This window comes from Vicia villosa, linkage group LG3, assembly GCF_029867415.1.
Source record: "Vicia villosa cultivar HV-30 ecotype Madison, WI linkage group LG3, Vvil1.0, whole genome shotgun sequence".
In the NCBI taxonomy this organism is placed as follows: domain Eukaryota; kingdom Viridiplantae; phylum Streptophyta; class Magnoliopsida; order Fabales; family Fabaceae; genus Vicia; species Vicia villosa.
In genome coordinates, this window is record NC_081182.1 from 134,167,341 (window position 1) to 134,189,554 (window position 22,214).

The 22,214-nt window shown below is 35.6% G+C and overlaps 2 long non-coding RNA genes across 3 annotated transcripts; both read right to left on the reverse strand.

Annotated features, from left to right (window-relative positions):
• Positions 1-17,579: 17,579 nt before the first annotated feature.
• Positions 17,580-18,775, reverse strand: LOC131656695 (uncharacterized). 2 transcript variants are annotated; one of them, XR_009300252.1, is made up of 6 exons: positions 18,666-18,775; positions 18,542-18,586; positions 18,201-18,412; positions 18,090-18,113; positions 17,905-18,003; positions 17,580-17,752 (listed from the first exon to the last, which is right to left on the reverse strand). It is a non-coding gene; the product is annotated as an uncharacterized LOC131656695 (long non-coding RNA). The 2 variants fall into 2 exon arrangements; XR_009300251.1 differs by having other exon boundaries at positions 17,905-18,113.
• A 2,102-nt stretch (positions 18,776-20,877) lies between these two features.
• On the reverse strand, positions 20,878-21,744 carry LOC131656696 (uncharacterized). The gene is made up of 3 exons (XR_009300253.1): positions 21,554-21,744; positions 21,247-21,460; positions 20,878-21,055 (listed from the first exon to the last, which is right to left on the reverse strand). It is a non-coding gene; the product is annotated as an uncharacterized LOC131656696 (long non-coding RNA).
• Positions 21,745-22,214: the final 470 nt, after the last annotated feature.

The following is a 22,214-nucleotide window of genomic DNA, read 5'->3' on the forward strand; positions in this document are numbered from 1 at the left end:
AATGATATTTTTTATTTAGAAAATATTTAACCCGTGCCTCGCACGGGTCTAAGTACTAGTGTGTGTGTGTATATATATATATATATATATATATATATATATATATATATATATATATATATATATATATATATATATATATATATATATATATATATATATATATATATATATATATATATATATATAATTCCGCGCTTCAAGCTCGCCCAATGAATCTGCTAATGGCTCAAGTCAGTAGCTCCCAGAATTTTGAGTTTTCCCTCACTGCTAGCTCGCTCCTGGAGCGCCCGGCGAGCTCGCCCGACGAAAATATTGATGCACCTCAAAATTGTCAACTAAGCTCTAAACACAAACAGCACACAATGCAAAAACATGATTATGAACTAAGCTCTAAACACAAACATCACACAATGCAAAATCAAACAAAAATAAGTTCATATTTGAATCACTTATCTCTAATTGACATAATTGCATCAAGAGCAAATCACATATTTACATGGGACAAAACACTCTCACTAGAATTCGAGTTAACATCTAGAATAATTCATGCATTCATCTAAACACAACAAAAAGAACATCACGGAAACAAAGATCACTAAGGACTTTTCACGGAAACAAATAGAATATGATTTTTTTTTTCAATAAATGTAAAAAATCAAGATAGTTAGAAAAATAATGTACGAGGAAACATGAAAAAAAACTAAAATTAATTAAATAGCATATAGAATAATATTTTTGGTAAGTTTATATTTCTATGAAAATTTTAAATATTAAGAATAATAAAAAAATTCTATAGAATGCTCTTTATATGAAATTATTAAATCATAAACGTTAACTAAATCTGATGGTTGACATTAATTGTTCTCGTTTCTTACAAAAGATATCAGTTTTCATCGGATACGCTCCATATATATATATATATATATATATATATATATATATATATATATATATATATATATATATATATATATATATATATATATATATATATATATATATATATATATTTGTGAGTTGATAATCACTTGTATCAAGCTTTAAGGATTATTATGTTAATTGTTGGCATGAGAGATCATCTAGTGGTTAATATGATAATACTCACGATATCGCTTTAGAGATAAACAGTATTGAAAGGATACATGATTATATTGATCATTCATAAGTTCATACGCTTGTTTAATCAAATATATATGAAATAGGCTAACAAAATCTAATCTAGACAAGTTTTTTTAACCGCTCAAAAATAAACTTTTTACCATTGTTAATTAATTTTCATGCAATCGTCACTTTTCGTTACCAAAGCATTTCTAAAACCCTTACTCAAAACATTATCAACTATAGAACGGCGGTAATATCACATCAATCCCTGTGGAAACGATAAAGTAAATACTTACCCTATAAAAGTGTTCCATCAAACCTACATTATTTGGATAAAAATCCAATGACCCATTCTCAATGGAGAAGGTATCAAAGAAAAAAAGAAATCAAATCTTGATGCCGAAGGATCAAGTAAGAATGGTAAACTTCCAAAGATGTAATATGCTAATATGCTAATATTTCTCATTGTATGCCCGAAGAATCAACATTTTCTCTGTGAGGAGATCTCTTCTATTCCATGAAGTTGCATCCAACCCATAGTTTTATGAGGGAGAATGAAGTTATGAGGGGTGAAGGTTCGACCACAGCTAGTGGTTGCCCTTCATTTTCCTCCTTAATCTCCTATAAAATCATAATTCTATTGGTAGGATATTGAGATTTAACATGTTCTACCTTTATGGTTTGATGTGCTAAATCATCTAAGTGAATATAAGTTTCTAGTTCAACTATCACTATGCTAAATTTGTCTTTTAGCAGCACCCCTACGAAAACGCTTTTAGGAAAAAGCGCTGCTATAGGTTTCGCTAAAAACAAAACAAAAAAACAAGGAAAAAAAGCGCTGGTAAAGGGGGGGGGGGGTACGAGAGCGCTTTCTAGAAAGCGCTGGTAAAGGGGGGATACGAGAGCGCTTTCTAAAAGCGCTGGTAAAGGGGGGGGGGTACGAGAGCGCTTTCTAAAAGCGCTGGTAAAGGGTGGGATACGAGAGCGCTTTCTAAAAGCGCTGGTATAGGTGTAGGATACGAAAGCGCTTTTATTCTAAAAAGCGCTGGTATAGGTGGGGTACAAAGACGCTTTTGAAAAGCGCTCTCGTAGCTAATTTAAAATTAAAATTTCTAAAACAAAATTAACATAACACGCTATTTGCCTTCACTGTTCTTCTCTCAGATAACGATACCCTCCGCGCTACTGCTACTGTTCATCACTATTTCTCGCCCAAAATCGCTGCCGTAGAGCCCTTTAATCATCTCCTTCTCTTCACTGCAACGACATTCATCCTACAATCATCTCCTTCTCTTCGCCGCCGTAGCCCAGCAGCAAAGTTCTCGCCGCCGTAACAAATCTTCACATTCTGCATAGCTGAGTTCGAAGCGATTTTGATTTTCACATCAGGTATCTTTGATTTCTAATGAATCTTGTTCGTTTAGCTGGGTTTTGTGCTCGAATTTTGAATACAGTCATTGCAATTGGCGTTAGGGTTTGTTTAATCAGAAAAGGTTTTATCAATTTTTTATTTAACTCAGACTAAAACTAAAACACATCACTGTCAAATAGCAATGCTACAGGGCTATAGTGTTGCGAAATTTGAACAAATCATTGTTGCTTTCTGATACGGTGTTTTAGGCCAAAGTGTTTGAACTATAGTGTAATACAAATTGAACAAGCCGCTATTTTCTGCCATATGCGATTGACAATACTGCTAGCATGATTAAGTTCTCAAGACTCTGTCGATGTAAATGTTAGTTCTATATAGAAATTGCGAAGTAGATGGACGGAAGGCGGAGACCGACAAAGTTGCCCTCTATAGTGCTGAAATGCTAGGCTCAATTTTTTACGAATTTGTTTTTAAAATTATGATTCAGTTTAGTTCTCATTGATATGATAAGCTTGTACATTTTGAGTTTGAATTAATATGGTTTGTGCTTTTTCTCGTTTATTCTTATAGTTGAATTTTACATTTGGTGCAAGTCTTAGGAAGTTTATAGCTCAGCTGCATTTTTCCAATTTTTTTCAGGTGATCAGGTTGTTACCTTCAGTCAAGTTGTGCTGGAAGTTAACTCAGTCGTCGGCTGCCACAAACTCTAACAAACTCCATCCGGGTTTTCCTCTTTTCTTTTCTGATTATTCCGCGTAGTGCTCGGCTTAACTAGTGAATGCAATTTGATCATTTTAATGTGCATATAGTTAGTGTAGAAACTTCAAACTGGAAGTATTAGCTTTGTTAATTCGTTAATTTAATAGATTCCACAAAACCTCATTTTGCACATGGTTGTCCGGATTTTTCAATAATAATATTTGCAGTTTAATGATGAGCAAAAGGCAAATGGTGTTATTTTAATCGATTAGTCTCATAGCTAATGAGGGTTAAACTTTCTTCTGATTGACTTTGTATACTCTCCCTGTTTTTCTTTCAGGAGAATTTATCAAATTTTATTTATGCCTAAATCTATTAGGAACTACTAGTTGTGCATTCCTCATAGTGTAAATATTATTATAAGACACACACTTGTAAATATTATTACAAAACAAAACTACTAAGAATTAATACCGACTCCGTGACAATGACAACGATAAACTCCACTTAGTTCTCTCACAACAGCTTGAAATTAGTTTAATGTCATATTTATAAGAGAAATTGGAATTGATTTGAATTATAGCATGAGTTATTGAGTTTCGTTCTCATTTGTGAATCGATGACCATATTTACCGTTGTGTTTACTTAAATTTAAATATTGAGTTTCGTTCTCCGTTGTTTTTACAATGTTGTTATGATTCTTGATGTCAATGTTGTTAATTGTTTGTTAAGTGATGAACTTACTAACTTTGCGAATTTGCTATAGGGGTTACTAATTAGTTGTTTTTGTTTAGCTTAATTAAGACATGGATAAGACATGGATGAATTCAAACCGATTTTCGAAAGAGTACGAGAAAGGGGTATGGGAATTCGTTAAGTTTGCGGTTGCGCACGCCGAAGACCCGATTCGAATGGCGTGTCCTTGCTTGGGTTGCTGTTATGGGGGTAAGGTTGACGGGAATCAGTTGGCATCGCATTTACTACGGTTTGGAATTGATAGAAGTTATACATGTTGGACAATGCATGGTGAGAAAAGTAACGGGAATGTTCAGTCGAGGTGTAATACGAAGTATGCTTCAAACGACGATTGCACAGACACATATGATTATGATCGAGTCGAAGAGATTGCAAAAGCGCTTGAAGAAGATCTTGAGGATTGTCCCAAAATGTTCGAGAGGTTGGTAAGCGATGTAGAGAAACCGTTGTATGATGGTTGTACAAAATTCACAAGATTGTTTGCGGTGTTAAAGTTGTACAACTTAAAGGCGGACAATGGATGGTCGGATAAAAGTTTCACAGAGTTATTAGCCCTTATGAAAGATATGCTACCAGATGATAATGTTCTTCCCAATCGAACGTATGAGGCCAAAAAGATGTTGTCCTCTATTGGCATGAGCTATGATAAGATACATGCATGTCCAAACGATTGCGTTTTGTTTCGAAACGAGTATGCAGCGTTGAATGAGTGTCCTAAATGCGGTGCCCCTCGATATAAGAAAAAGTTGTCTCCGGCCAAAGTCTTATGGTATTTTCCTATAATTCCGAGATTTAGACGCATGTATCGTAGTGAAACCGATTCAAGACACTTGACTTGGCATGCAGATGAAAGAATTATTGATGGAAAGTTGCGACATCCGGCAGACTCACCACAGTGGATGAAAGTTGATACTGATTATCCTGAATTTGGAAAAGAAGCAAGAAACCTTCGCTTGTCATTGTCTACTGATGGAATGAACCCGCATGGTATTCAAAGTATCTTGCATAGCACATGACCTGTGATTATTATGATTTATAACCTACCTCCGTGGCTATGTATGAAGCGTAAGTACATGATGTTATCTATGCTAATTTCTGGGCCTAAACAACCAGGGAATGACATAGACGTATACTTGGCACCTTTAATCGAAGATTTAAAGTTTTTGTGGGAGAACGGTGTGGAGGTTTACGATGGGTATAGGAAAGAAAGTTTCAACTTGAGGGCGATGTTGTTTGGAACAATTAATGATTTTCCAGCATACAGAAATCTATCCGGGTACAGCAATAAAGGTCAAAAAGCGTGTCCTGTTTATGAAGATGAAACCGATACGACACGATTGGATCTTTGTTAGAAGAATGTCTTTCTCGGCCATCGTAGATTCTTAAATTCTAATCATCACTACCGTGGGTGGAGAAAAGCATTCAATGGAAAGGCCGAACATCGTACAGCCCCGCCCCTTTTGTCAGGTGATCAAATTTTTGAATAGGTGAAAGATGTGAGCACTCAGTTTGGCAAGCCTTTTGCACATTCACTTGTCAAGGGTGGGTGGAAGAAGAAGTCAATTTTTTTTAACTTCCATATTGGAAGTCGTTGTACGTAAGACATTTCCTGGATGTTATGCATATTGAAAAAAATGTATTTGACAGCGTTATAGGTACGTTACTCAATATACAAGGAAAGCCTAAGGATGGCCTTAACATAAGGAAGGACATGGTAAACATGGGAATGAGGACTGAATTGGGACCCGTGACGAAAGGAAGACGAACATATCTGCCACCTGCTGTTTACACTCTATCTAGAAAGGAGAAGAAAACATTGTGTAAGTTCCTCAGTGAAGTTAAAGTTCCAGAAGGCTACTCTTCAGATATTAGAAGACTTGTGTCCATGAAAGACCTCAAGTTAAAGAGTTTGAAGACGCATGATTTCCATGTTATAATGGAACATTTTTTACCAATAGGTATACGTTCTATTCTGCCAGAAAAAGTAAGAAGCGCAATAACTAAACTGTGTTTTTTCTTCAGGTCAATTTGCAGTAAGGTGATCGATCCCGCGATCTTACCAACATTGCAAAAAGAGATAGTTGTTACTTTATGTGATCTTGAATTGTATTTTCCTCCCTCGTTTTTTGACATAATGGTTCATCTAGTCGTTCATCTTGTGAAAGAGACACAATTGTGCGGACCAGCTTATATGAGATGGGTGTACCCTGCTGAACGTTATATGAAAATATTAAAAGGGTACGTGAAAAATAGAAGTCGACCGGAGGGTTGTATTGCCGAACGATACATTGTTGAAGAAGCGGTTGAGTTTTGTACTGATTTTCTGTCAAATGTTCAATCAATTGGACTCCCCAAATCTCATATTGTTGAAAAAAAAAGAAGGAAAAAGGCTAATTGGAAATAAAGTTGTAACAGTATCAATGGTCGAGCGGGATCAAGCGCACTTGTATGTTCTGCACAATGAGATTGAGGTTGAGCCGTATGTTGAAATGCACAAGGTTGTTCTCCGAGGATCACTTATGTAAGTGGAGAAACGCCATAGCCACTTCAACTTTGGAGCTTAAGCAGTTGGAGGTCTGTAGAGCAATCCAGAGGGTGTCAAACAAGTCCAAGCATTCAAACACGTTCCTCAGGGTGTAGTGAAGCTATCCAGATGGTCGCAGCCTATCTGTAAGTGCAAAATCACAATCTTCCATTTTTACTTGAAGCTCAAATAGGAGGGGTCGGGTAGAGCAATTCTGAAGCATTCAAGTTGCAATACGTATTCAGTTAGCATCACTGAGTCCCCAGGAAGCTTTTGTGATCATTTGTTCATAGCCAGAAGCCCTCCCCCATAGCCATCGACCTCCATTTTCAGAGGTATTTTTTCAAACTCTAACTCTCTTATTTAAGTACTCTTTTTAATATATCTCGATACCAGTTGGTTCAGAATCATCAGAGGATTAAAAACCCTCTATCATCATTCATTTATTCATCTTCATCATCATTTAATTTTAAAAGTAGGGTTTATGTGCTCTTCGTGTTTTCTGAAGAATTAGATAGTTGTAGTTAATATAAAATCAATATTAGTTGCATATCAGAATTCGTGAGGAAATTTAGAACGGATTTCATGTTTACATCATCCCATTTGGTTGAGAAATGAGCAAGTTCAGAAATTCAAAAATGGAGAGCTTGAGGTTGAAGATGAAGATGGTGGGTGGCGCCATTTTTGAATTCTCAGAGGGAAGTTTAAAATATAATTAACTGAAAGCGTGTTTTAAAAGAATACATCGTTTAACTCACTTGGTCACATGCGCTTCCACTCTCTCTTGCCACAAGGTATGGGGTTCGATCCCCCCCTCAGACCTTTTGTTATTTTTTTCCCATTTAACACGCGTGTTTCACATATAACCAAATGAAACCCCTCTTTAGTCACACTGAGTGTGTAGCTCAGTTGGCTTTGTTTTGTTTGGTGACCATGAAAACGTGGGTTCAAGCCTTGGTGGAGACAAAACCATATTTTTACCACTTTTCCCATTTTATTTTCTTCACAACTTCAACCAATTAATTCACCCTTCAAATTAAATCATTTTTGCTTGATTTTTCACACACTTGTTATTTGATATGCCTATTTTATGAATAATAAAAAAAATTACAAAAATATTATTTATTTGATATATTTTTATTAGGTTTAAAATGGTGTATTTTTAAGTATTTTAAAATACTTTTAATACATGTTTTCTTTGAATTTTCCAAACCTAATCTCTCATAAATATTTTAGTGATAAAACCCTAATCATTTAGGTCTTAATTAAGTTGACTTTTGTCAATTTTCAAAACTGTTTCTTAACTTCAAATTAAACAGACGATCAAGGTTTTCAAACAACAAAACTTTGTATCATTTCAAATCTTTCAACTGTTTTTTCATAAACAGTAAATCAATCTCCTGGGCCTCTAATAGAGTGTAAGACCCAACACCTTCTTCTTTTCATAGTTTTTTCTTCAAAACTGTATTTACTAAATCTCCTCATCTGTTTTCAAAACATTCTTCTGGTATTTGAAGGGCATTATTCCCGGTGAAACTCTTCAGATACCTATGTGACCTAGTGTCCATCCTCATTTCTTCTGTTTTCAAAATAAACTTTCAACTGTTTTCAATAAATCATTCAACTGATAAACAATAAAGTTACTAGTAAGGCTTTGTACATACATCTTTCAAAGGCCTCCATTCCATCCAGGTTATGCTTTATAACTTTCCATTTACAAGCTTTCATTTAAATTACTGTCAAATATATACTGTATATATATACTGTTTAGAACTCCGTCTGAGTGTCAACCTTAGGACAGATAAACTATATATATATTATAGGACTATGGCCTAAGATTGAGAATGTCTTCCCGGTGAAGGCTCTTTCCTAATTAGAGATCTTTAGTTTAAACCTCAAGATGAATTATTCCCAGTAAAACATCTTGAAAAGAACCTTAGAACAAAAATAGGGCACATCCCCCCAAGAGGAATTATTCCCGGTGAAACCTCTTACCCATTTGCTTAGAGCCAAATAAGTTCAAAACCACATAGCTTTCTCTTGTGCTATAACAAGGACCCTCGATTAGCCTCCTCTTGGGCTTTGTACAAGGACCCACAGGCTTCTTAAAAGCATTTCCAGCTTTCTCTTGAGCTTGTATACAAGGACCCATCAGGTTTCTTATAAACATAGGAACAGGTCTTTAGTCACCTTTTAGCCTACCCTGGTGAGTTTCTTCTACTCATTAAACCAGACTTTAAACAAGCTAAGATTGTCTCAATCTCAGTATTGAGTTCACATTTTGGAATGAGAGACATGGACAGTCTCTGTCACCTTTATCTTCAGATTTCCAATAATTTTCCTCCTTAGCAGAGTCTAGGTTCCACATCTGTCTATCCTTAGTCAGAGTCAACCTTAATCTTGGGCTTTAAACAAGAAGTCTCAATCAATCCTTTCATCCTTTAATAATTAATGGAGTGCTACCCAATCATTCATTAAGCACAAAATTCCCTGGAAAGGATTAGCCTCCAAAATTATTCCTTTAAATCCAAATTCCCTGGAAAGGGTCAGCTTCCACCATCTTTCATTTAAAACTTCAAAACTCCCCAGTTGAGTCCCACCTAGGTCAGTCTCAGTCAATAAAAACCAATTCCCCGGTAGAGTCTACTTTAGGTCAGTCATTCAAATAAATTCCCCAGTAAGGTCAACTTTCAAACCTGGGTTTTTCATTCATCAATTCCTGCTTAACAAAAGCATAATCCCCAGAAGGGTCAACCTTTAGTCTATAAAACAATAGAGTAATCCCCTCTGAGTCAAAAGATCCCACACTGGTAGATCTTTCCCCATTTAAAAGTTAGCCTCAACCTTGGGCTTTGTACAAGGCACAGACTCCCCTTAGAGTCAAAACCCTACTTATAGGTATTCCCCTATCCACAGTTAGCCTCAACCTTGGGCTTTGTACAAGGCAGATAATAGAGTCTCCACAATGAGTCCTTCTCCATCAAGTAGCCACAACCTTGGGTTTTGTACAAGGCAGATAAACCACATTCCATGTGTCAAAATATTCCTAACCTTTAGGATCTTTTCCCCATAGAGTCATCCATACTCAGTTTCCTCAATAGTCAGCCACAACCTTGGGCTTCATACAAGGTAGAAAATAATGACTTCCCTAGCTAAGAGTCAGCCACAACCTTGGGCTTCATACAAGGCACAAAATAGAGTCTCCCTAGGTAGAGTTAGCCACAATTCTGGGCTTTATACAGAAAACTAAATAAAACTCTTCAATCCATTAAATAAACAATCTCCAGCTAGAGTCAGCCTCAATTCTGGGCTTTGTACAAAACACAAAATTTCTTAGTTTAAGTTAATTTCTAGTGGAGTCATCTCCCAGAGTCAATAAAATCAATGAAAAAGCCTCAAGCTTGGGCCTCATACAAGCCAGCCAAAATCAAATCTTTCATACAGTAGATAGACATAGCTTATCTCTATAGAGAGATATTTTTCCTATCTCACCACATTCAAACAAATAAACAAACATTTTAATTTTAATCATTTCCCCATTTAGGATTTTGAAAGACATGCTCTGGCAAGTTAACCCAGGCATGTGTAACTGTCCCTCTCTTAATGAAATGAATTCAGCTTTTCTGTCACTTTAAATGTTTGTGGAGCAATAATAGAAATACCTCTCTGTAAAGATGATTTCATGTCTCTTTACTGTAAACAGAGATTTAATTCAAGCTTTAACCTTGAGCTTCAAGCAAGGCACAAAAAATGATTAATTTCCCTAATTAGTCCCCCGAACTACAAAAAGCTCTGACTTCCATTAGGGATATGTAGGCATGAGGTTCACAAGGAATCTTAGCGAGCTAATCAAAAACCAAAAATAGTCAGTTTGTTTGTCTCTTTTAATTAATTCAATTTTCCCTCCTAATACAAAGGAGAAACTTTCCCAATCAATTAGCAACAAACACAAACACATAGACACATAGAAGGTTCACGTAGAGTACTACGAATATGTAGGGTGCTTAAAACCTTCCCTATGTATAACCGACCTCCCGGACTCCAGAATTTCTAGTCTAGATGAATCCCCACACTTAGCAAACTCCTAGGGTTTATTTGAGATCTTTTTCCCCTTCCTCTTTCGTAGGATAATTAAAAAGTTCGTGTGCTATCGTAGGAAGAACTGAAACAAAATTCATCCCGCAACGGGCGCTTCCCTCCTTCCAAATTTCGCGTAAAGGGTCTAGCGTTCCATCCTCCCAAGTGAAACGGGGAGGTAAAAAAAACGACACCACAATTGTCAGCATAGTCTGTTCAAAAGCATACTGTATGAGGTTGCGGTATCGTTTTCGTCATCCTCCCTCAAAAGGCTTACAGCTTAGCAGGAGTTGAAAATCACAAAACAAAACAAAGTAAAGACACAGTTTAAATGAGTGATAGCGAAATGATTGATTCAAGACAAACATATGTGATGCACTAATGATGATTATTAAAACAGATAGTGTCTATCATGAGCTGAATGTTTAAACAAACAAGAATGAAAAATTGCAAATGAAAGCAAAGCTAATGACCCAATAGTCCATCCTTCTAGACATTAGTTAGTCTTGTCATGATTAGGCATAGAAGTTATGATCACTATAGGGATCTTAGGAGGGTCCCTCAGAGTAATCAATTCGATCTTCAACAGATGTTGTAATGATTGAGCCACCGACATATTGATCTTGGTGAGTTGACGCTTAGGTACGTCTGGCTTTCGTCGTTGTTGTAGTGCCGGTGTAAAGATCAGAACTGCCGCAACAGATTGGTTGTGTTCATTACGACCTTTCTGATTGTGCGCCACATCAGTCCTTTGTGGCTCCTCAGGTGAGTTGAAATCAATGATCTTGTCATCAAGTAAGTCTTGAATCATATGCTTCAATGGTCCACAATCCTCTGTATCACGACCAGGACTGTTTGAATGGCAAGCACATCTTGCATAATGCTTGTGCCCGGGAGCGGGATTTGCTGGAGCTAAGTATGAAGGCAGTAGGGTTATCAAGTGCTGATAGAGCAATTGTTGTAGAACTTGAGACAATGGCATATGCAATGGAGTAAACTTTGATGCATCTGCTGATCCTTTTTCTTCTGGGTTAACAAGGTTTTTCAACTCGTCTTTCCCCTTGGCCAAGTTTAGAATCAAAACTTGGAATCAGATATTCTGAGCCTGAAGATTTTTGACTGATTGCTCGAGATCCATTTGTGCTGAAATAAACAACGAGAGAGAATGGGAAGCCTATTGCGGAAACCTGTTATGAAATGTTTATGAATGTAGATGCAATGTGTTCAAGGATCTTTCAAGAATCAAGCTCACCATATCGAGTGGGTCATCGCCTCCGATTCGGGATACCTATTTTCTGAATTTGAAGGCTTACAGCTAGAGGAAAATAAATCCTCTTGCCCCTTGATAAGTACTGAGTCTCTGAATTGGAAGTAGACAAATGGCCAGAGGAAAATAAATCCTCTTGCCCCTTGACAGGAATTCAGTCCTTGATATTGACACCTGCAAGTGTGCGCCCTGAATTCCTAAGATCCTTGAAAGGGTTAGTTAATCATGTTATGTTATGATGTCATGATGTCATGATATTATGCGAATGCAAATGCATCAGGTAAGGCATAAAATAACAAGGACAAACAGAACCTGCAAGGAAATTAGAGGGTTAGTACCATACACAAGCAAGTCACATAAGTGTTCTTAGGTTTAAAGGCTTGCGTGAAGTTCGACCAGGAGACTACCCTTCCCCAATAGGTACTTCTAAGGATAAGAGTGATTTCAGCAACGGGTTCTACCAGTTACTCAGAATTGTCAGCCCCTCTAAAGCACCCTCGAACATGGTACATGCATACCACGCAATGATACTTTAAGAGAAAACCTATCTGAGTTGTAGTATCGGGTCGCGACCATAACTTGACATGCATCAAGAATAGCCCTCCCACTACGTTCCTAAAAGTCAGGATGGGTTAAAGGTGACTAAAGGTCCTTGAGCTCTGACGCACCCAAAGGTACTGACCGCGACTTTACGTGTCTATAAATCTGATAACTGCAAGTGCACAGTCGTGTCGTGTAGTTTTAAAAGATATCGAATCCATAGGGACTATGAATCGATCTACCGTTATCTAAGGTTACTATGTAAAGCTAAGGCTACTAATAATTTGGTTGTTTCTAAGGGAAAAGTGAATTGTGAATTCTAAGAAATATAATAATAAACGGATATCAGTATGTATTTCGTCTAACTTAGGTGATCCGAAGGTCCATTGGCTATGGTTCTTATTTAATTAAAAATATTTATTAATTATGTCGTTTAAATGTCCTCCTCTCAAACTCTCACTCTGTTGATTTAGACTACTATCCTAACTCATAATGTACGCTCTCGCCATCCCATTAGATTTAGAAAAGCTTTTTGAAAATAACATAGTTAATAAAATGCTCGCTTTATGAAGACGTTATCTACTTAAATCTCCTAGTCTCAAAATCTCGCTCTGTTGACTCGGATCATGCTAGTATTCCCTAACGTACGCTCTCGCCATCCCGCGTCGGGTTTAAAAACACTTTTTGAAAATAAATAATTTCTAATTAGTTTTAATACGCTTTTGCCATCCTTAAAACTAATGTCCTATGTCTACTATCCAGTTAAAGATCTCAAACTCTCGCTCTATTGATTTTAACCTTTGTCGGCCTTAAAACCTCAAACTCTCGCTCTATTGATTTTAAGACTCTATTAATTTAAATTAGACATAAAACCAAAAACAAGTGATAGTTAATAAAACATAATTAAGCCAACTTATTTCGGATCCCACGGTTAACTTACTTTACATACCGATATCTTAATTAATTAGCCAGACATATTGATACGGTTAAACATGCATAAATCAGTTCGGTTTATAATAAAAGGCATATTACAAGGCATACAATATATCATGCAATTACATAATATAAAGGCAGTAAATAATAAACCTGAATGCAATAAATCTGAAATAAATCTGAATCTTGAAGTACTCGAACCTCCGCCACAGGTTGGCTGGATCGTTCTTCAAATATTATTGGGCGTAAAATTAAAGGTAAGTGTTATACCCCAAAATTTGCCCGCATATTTTTTCAAGAAAACTCCAATCTAAAAATTAGGAGTTTCATATAATCATGGATTTTTATTTCACAAATATCCTGACATATGAAATACTTAGTTTTTAGAATTTTTTATACAGTATTTTGGCTCGCTGTTGGATTTACTCTTACGCAAACGCCAAGTACTGTTTATTGCTTCACACACGCTATTTATTTGATATTTATTTACAGATAAGTTGTACTGACGCAATTGGTACAGAGTTAAATCTTTTGCAGGCGCAGAGTCCGGGATTCAGACTGTACTGGTAACAAGTAAATTATTATTAATTTTTGTTTCCCACTAACTTTTGTACTATATTCCATTATTTTCAAAATCTCTTTTCAAATCTCTTTTTCAAAAATCAAATCTTAACTTTATTCTACACATCTCTCTTTTTCCCAACACTATCATACACTTTCTTTCAAATCTTACTTCCACTCAAATTTTCCTTTTGTACGGAATCACTTCATTCCCCAACGTCTCTATCCTTCTTTTCATTCTATAAATACCTCTCATTTTTTTTATAAAATCTCACATCAAATTCTAAATCATTTCTCAAATTTCTACTTCATATCCATTCTCTCTTCTTCCCCCGGCAAAATGACGAAGCGGATGGAAACATGTTTTCTTATGGTCATCACCATTGCTACGGTGATCATGTCCTTCTTCTGTCTGCATAGTCCTGAAAAATGTTGACCTGCGATGGTTACACTCCCGATCATCTATTTTCTGTTGGTCATAGCATGGGTTATTAATCGTCATTCTTAAAGTTTGCCGTATCTCTTATTATCTTAAATGTACCGTTTATTCGTCGTACTGTTCATTATAGTATGTAATGTTTGTACTGTCAGTATTAAATGTTGTACTATTTGTCATATTGTTGCTTAAATATTCAGATAATATTTTGTGTGTTTTCTGCCAGTCAAATATTTATGTTTCTGTGCATTAAATGATTTTCAGGGTTATTATCGGTAATTTTGCTCGCGTACAGTAAATATTAATTATTTATTATGTCAGTGTTTTTTAACAAGTCATGTAAATAAACTTTCATCTTTCACATAAAACAAAAACAACAAAAAGAAAATTAACTTTGACTGTTGATTTTTCACTCTAGCTGTTACACGCCTGAATAGTCAGTTGACAGTCAAACTGCTGACAGTACAATTCTCCGTGTTTTGTACCATCAATCAAATCAAACTTTTGCATTTCAAAATTCCAAGATTTTTGTCCTAGAAGTCTTCTTAATATCACATGATTAGCAGAGACTCAGCACTGCACGAAAATCAGGTACGCTTAACTGTCTCCTACACAAACAGTCCCTGATTAGGGTTTCTTGTTTTTTCAGGAGAAACAAGTTTTTGAGACCTCAAATGGATTTCATGGACCTCCATATATCTCAAAGTACCATCATACAAATTTTCAGACTTCAATTCACTCAGACGCACCGTCAGCAGCTCAAACAGTCAACAGACGACCCGTTTGACCAAAAAGTCAACAGACAGTCAAAAATGAAATTTTTTGTCAACATCCATATTTTGTCAAAGGATTCATCATTTGATCATTGGATGATCATAATTCATCAAGGAAAGATCAAAAATCAACAAAACCCTAAGATTCAAAATTAGGGTTTTCTCCTAAAAAGTCAACTGATCTTTGACTGGTCATAACTCTCTCATCCTTCATCCAAAAAGTTAAAACCAAAGCTCATTTTGAAGGAAATTCAATTATCTTTCAAATGCAATTGATCCCATGGTCATTACATTCACCATTTGAAAAATATGAACAAAGACATTACAGGTCATTTTCAAAGTCAACAAAAAGACACTTTTTTTCAAAAGGACACACAAGGAGCATCAAAAATCATTTTGACATGAGACCAAAGACATTGGTTAGAGGACTCTTTGAGGTTTCTAAAAAGGGCAAGATCTCCTTCATATGACAAAAATTGAGGGATTTACACCTTGTTGAAGTTGGCTAAATTTTGGGAAAATGCATAAAACCAACATTGCTCAAAAATGTATTTTTTCCAAATGGGGCCAAGTTTTCATGGTTCAAACATGTTTGCCATGATATTATGGGCCTCCCACGACCAAGACAAAGCCCACACCATTTTTATCCATTTTTTGGTTTAATTTTATCCTATTTTAAGATTAAATGAAAATGGAAAATGGAAGGATAATGGATAGCTTAGTTTCTAAGCATGAGTCATCCAAGAATCTTTAATTTTCTGCAGAAGATTGAGGTACAAGGCAAGAGCATTGAAGAGAAGCAAGACTTGGTCAACAATTCAAAGGTTTTAATATAAAAAAAATCAAGAATTCAACAAAGGCAACCAAAGGCTTCTTGGCTTCAATTCTAAGCACAACATAGCTTATAAATAGCTTAGAGTACTTCACAAATAAAAAACCACGAATTCAGAATAGAATCTATGCTTGTAACCATACTTGTAATCACTTAAATTTTTCAAAGAAATTCCAAATTCGAATTTTGAATTCAAGTCAGTTTCAATACAAACTAAACATTCAAACACCTTCCTCAAGTATCACTGAACCTATTCCAATCATTTCCCAGCTTTGAAACCCACTGAACTAAGCACTACAGGTCACGATTTATTCAAAACTAATGGTAAACCCGTGCGTCCGCACGGGTTCTGGTGTGGCTTGGACTGAATTTTTCTTATACATATAATATTAAGCAAAAAAAAGGTGTTTTATATCAAATTGAAATATAGAAGTTTTAATGTTTAAACAAAAATATTAAATTAATTTAAAAAATTCAAAAATACTTTTTATTTATAGAATATGATATAATAATAATAATAATTAAAAAATGTATCAAATATTTAATACATTTAGGTTGTAATATAAACATTAAAAAAATATTCCATTTAAACAAAGAATAATTTGAGCCATAAATTGGAGTTTATTTTTGTGTATAATTTGACAAAAAGCTCAAGTTTATTTGAATCATCCAAATATGAATTTCGTATTAAAACATTCAAGCCTTATTCTTTGAAGTAAAGTAGCCTACCTTTATCAAAGAATGCCATAATACTTCATAAATCATTCTTCTGTGTTGCAAAGAGAAGCTGCTATCAATAACCACATATATATATTATTACAAACATTAACATGTAAAAGGGAAACCAAACCCTTCCAAATATTAATCATATTAATTAATCAAACGCATATCAGGAATAAAATACGAAAGACATAGTGTTTCTGATCGAAATATAGTATTTTCATCCAGTGATGTTCACCGTTATTGTCTGAGGATAAGTGAGTATTAAGTATACAAAATACATGATTTAAATCTTCCTCCTTCTCAAAGCATAAGGCACATGCCTTGTACATTTGTTAGAATCCTTCTCTTCATTAATTGATCTTATGTTGGTATTCTAATCAAATTAAATTTGACACTGCTCTATCGAGTCTCTCTTCAACAAAGTAAGAATTTAGATTCCACAAGTAAATTATGGCACTTCAATATACATTCTTAGTTAAATTCCACAAGTAAGAATTTAGAAATGGTATGATCCCATCAGTAAGAACTTGATCATAAAAGGTATTACCAATGAAGCCATGATATGATCCCAGCAACCAACTCTTCATATCTCCTGGAATAAAGTATGTCCCCAAATAACTTCAAAACAACACGAGAAAGAATTTAGAAATGGAGAAGTACATCAGTTCACTTTTAGAAGATATGCATCCATTTTCTGTATTCAAAGGTATCTTTTTATGGTGGGGCACAAAGATACCTTTTATGATCAAATTTCTCAGCTGTCAGTGGTGGCGGCATCGGTAGCTCCACGTATTGATTAAGACATTCTCAGCTTTTACTCTTCTATTCAGGTCTATCACTTGTGATTATTACACCAGAAAATATGAAGAACATCACCTTACAAACAAAGGTCAAGGTACATAGGCATCATGTCTAGGGGAATTTTTAAAACTAAAGTTATCATCACAGTAAAACTGACTAAGTATGAAACTTATCTATACAATCTTGGGAAATCTAAACAATTGACTGAGTCATTCGAATAATTCTCTCATTGAAAAGCATTCACATTCACATTCCTCTTGATACCAAAAAGGCATTACAATGAAATTCCATATAGATATTTCCTTTCAGCAAGACACTTTCCAGATAAAATGTTGCTGACATTGATGTAACCCACTGCATAAAAGAAGCAGAGCCTGTTAGTAATGCAGTTTGGAAGATAGGAGATCCTTACACAGCCATAAATAAACATGCATTGCGAACTATTTAATCCAATTATGCTTTTAAGGATGTTAAAGAACGTGAGCCAGTTCAAATTAGAACATTACCAGCTTTAATATCATTTTTGGAATTAACATGTACGACCACAATGCCGCTGTGTAAACACTGCTCAAAGTGCATCATCTGAGAAAGCTCATCGACCGTCCCTTTGCATATATATCAACAATTAACCCTAAGGGATTCCAGTAAGACCATAAAATATATTAAGCGTTTCAAACCGAACAGCGCTCACCTTTCTCGCATTTCCTGCTAGTATCTGCATCAAAGAGAAAGAGAAGTGTTGAATTCTTATAAATAATAAACTTTCATAAGGGACAATATTTGATAGCAACAAAGTGATTACCTCGAGTTTGAAAATGTGTTTCTTCTCTTTCGGTTCCTGGTGGTTACCATTGGAATCATCATCGTCATCTTCATCGTCCCTTTCAAGAATTATCTTCACAGTCAACAGCTGCACAAAAACACTATCCAATTATATACCTCACGTAGTACATCCGTCATGGCAGTCTCAGATGGGGAAACTCGAAGCTTTCGCAAGTGAGACCTATGAAAGGACTGCAGATCAAAAGATACAATTTTAATAAATCATCTGCAATGCTCTTATCTTGATAACAGTACATACATGCATTTTTCGGTAAGCCTTTGATAAAATGGTTTGCATGCTAACACTAAAAGTGTCCTTACCTTAATTGCATAATGTCGTCCATCAACACTACTTTGGTAAAGACCCTGTAATGAATACCAAGGAAGGGGCTCAGAAAAGTAAGCTCATTGAGGAAATGGAAAGTGTAATTCCACAAACACTTACCACTTTGGCATAGCTACCAGGACCAATCTTATACTCTCGAATGTATTCATTTAACATCTTGTTCCCGTCTTCATCCTGAAAGAGAGACATAATTAAGACACTACGTGAGGTATATAATTGGATAGTGTTCTTGTTCCCTTCCCTCACGAACATTACGAAAACATAACATGCCCAAATCTTGCAGAAGTTACTATATAAATGTGTTACCAAGTGATGCTCATATAAGCTTTCGTTCGGAGTATACTCAAACACCACCGTCCTTGTGAATGGTTCATCTTCTTCACACGTTGTCTCCAACTCTGATTGATTCAACTTGGGGACCCCTGCATTTCATATAATATGAATAAGACAAAATAGTTGATATGTAATGAATATGCAATACTAATTGGAAGAAATAGTCATCACAATAATACAAATAAGAAGACAACACAGATATTATAAACAGACCAAATCACCTGCACAATTAAACTCCTTTGGACATTCTGCAGCAACAACAACAATCGCATGGTCAGTTATGTCAAAAATATCCGAACTACTACTTATGAAGCACGAACTCTAATAGATATTTGGACACGACATGACACAGTCACTCAACACCGAAAAAACTTACTGTAGTTATAGCTTCTCACAACTACTACTTACCAAATCTGCATGGACAACTTCACTGACATTCAAAATTGTTTTATGCGCAGCCGCAACATGTTGGAATGCTCTCTTTAAGATGTTCTCACAATTCATAATATTAAAACCCGAGTCAGTCCAACCGATGGAGATGACATTGCTGCACCGACTTCAACAGGCAGCTTTAATACTCCAACAGCTGCAACAATAAAACACAACACAACTATCTTGAGAAAATAACTATCTTGAGAAAGTACATTGGAAATTATGATGACACTGCTGAATACTACTATTATTTCTCAAGAATCAAGATAATGATGAACATTAATCATCATGTTATGGGATTCTTGTTGTTCATGATTTACTTCTTTATTACAAAAACCAGTAACCACCTTCTTATGGCTACCCCAACCTATCAACAAAGGGGCGGAAAATAAACTGTAAAAATTGCAAGTTCCACCGGGCTCAAATACATACAGACAAGCTAGAAGCAAGAACCAAGTAGATTTCCGAAGCTCTTTCTAAAAATCTTTCGAACTGGAATGATTGTGAGCATGACTTTATGATTTGAGATCATTCAACATGTGTTCTTCCATATAAGTTGTTATGCACTGGTGAAGGTCCTCAACAAATGAGCCCTCCTTTTCAAAGAGATGAAACAATTACTTCATGACTGAGCATCTCAATAGGAAGTGTGCTTTTTGAGGCTGCAGTTATGGATCATCAACATTATGAATTGACACCTCTCAACAGCAGCTAATAAAATTATCTTGTGTGACAGATTCTGCTTCATGTCTGCAATTAAAAAACACATCATCAAGAACGTCGATCTTGACAATAATTTGACACAATAGAATAATTATAACACTTATATTTAAGGCATAGTCAACTGATTATCAAGAAAATGTTTTACTCTTACTACTTAAGAAAATGTTTACTCGGTTGTCACACTGGCAGCCACAGCAAATACGTAGTAGCTAAGTTGTTCGTTTTGTCGTTTCGTAACATTTGCAGAAAATGATTTTGTACTAAACCATCATGACATATATTGAAAATGAACCTGGTGAGGAGTTATGATAAGACACATAGAAACATCTTCTTTAAGGGAAGTATTAGAAACTGAACTCACAAGTTTTATATCATTGAATGACGATAGTGTTCCTGATACCATGGAATTCATCTTTGGTTTATTCAATTCAGAATTCTGCATAGTAAGATATGCATATATCAGCATGTATTTATCATTACCATGCTGCAATTGATCATGAAAAAGACGAGGAATGAAAGTGTTCGTATTTATTTGTACAATCATAAACTAAAGTTTATTGACAACAAAAACACAAAACCTAAAACCATTAAATCAGAAACGAATAGTTTTCCCGCATGACACCAGTCCTCAGTGTTTAAAAGGACACCAGTCCTTAGACTCCTCCCAATCGGCACAACCGGAGAATCCTGCATAGAAGCAAGTCTAATCTCATAAAGAAGACAAATTGATAGATCATAACACATCTACATTGTTATAAAACTAAATATGATGAAGAAAATAAGCTTTCTCAAGTTCATGTAAGCTTTCACTGCTTTATCAATTTGACGGGGCTCAAGACTCCTCCGTCTCCAACAATATTTGCTAAGTTCAGAAGCACTTTCTCATTCATCCAGCAGAATAAAACAAAGCAGTCCCAAACCTGCCCAAACAGTTCCAACCATACAACTTGTACCAAGCTAAGCTAACAACTTTATATAACTCTACATACGCACCTTCACACCTACACAAAATCAAACTAACAGTTACATAACCAGTTGGAACCATTCACACAGAAAAGTAGAATCACATTATAAATCCAAATAGATCCAAATATATCCCATATCAAGAATAATCATTGTTTCGGTCAAAACCCTAAATACTAAATCAAAACCCTAACTACAAAACTGACATGAAGAATCAAGATCTACTCACTCGGTATCGATTCGGTCTCACCACAGCTACACAATAGTTTTTCACCAAAGAAATTCCTACCCGGTTCAATTTTCCGAGTTTCAAGTTGCATTGTCAAAAGGTTAGGATCCGTGTCCGACTTCCTTTTTGGGTCACGAAGGCGGCGCACTGGAGCCATCAGAAACCCCACCGCCGGCGAATCTTAGCCCTTCCACGTAAGCTAACATCACTAAACCTGAAACAACAAACACTAAATCAAAAACAAAATCGAATCTCTCTGAAACTCAATAATGCAAATGAACAGTAAACATGAGTAAAATTTGAAAACCTAAAAATTAGGAAGGAGGAGGAATGGAAAGTAGAAGACGTGAATGTCTGTAGAAGCTGCGGCAGAGGATGAAGAAAGCAGAAGAGAGAGAAGGAAGAAGAAGGAAAGAAGGAATCACTTGCAGAGAGAAAAAAATTAGATAGAAAAGAACGTGAGAGAGAGAGAAAGAGAGTAAGAAGTGACGTTTTCTTTTTAGGATTGTGATTGGAAAGCAACATTGGGAGTAAGGAAAACATGAAAAAGGGTACAGATTGTGTTTAGAGGGGCAATTTGCCTTACCCGGTTCGGTTAGATCAGAAACAATAGGACAAATAGTACACAAGTTGACCAATAGAGAGAGCAAAATAAGAAACTAATAGTTAGATCAAAGCCAAAGTCAGAATTTAGTCACAAAAAGTATTATTTGGACACATTTTAACCCTCAAAATAATAGGTGGAATTTTTTAACCAAAGGGCAACTTGGTATTTACCAGGTACTTGTATTTTCTTATTTTATAGATAAAAGCAACTCGTATCTGATCATTCAGGCATGTTTAACAAGATGTAGACATATATTTGAACTTAGCTTAATGTCCTGATCATTTCTGGACATTTAATTAAAGTTTGGGGGCCTGTACACGAAACTACCATTTTAGGGTTTCTTAGTTCAAATTTAGGGTTC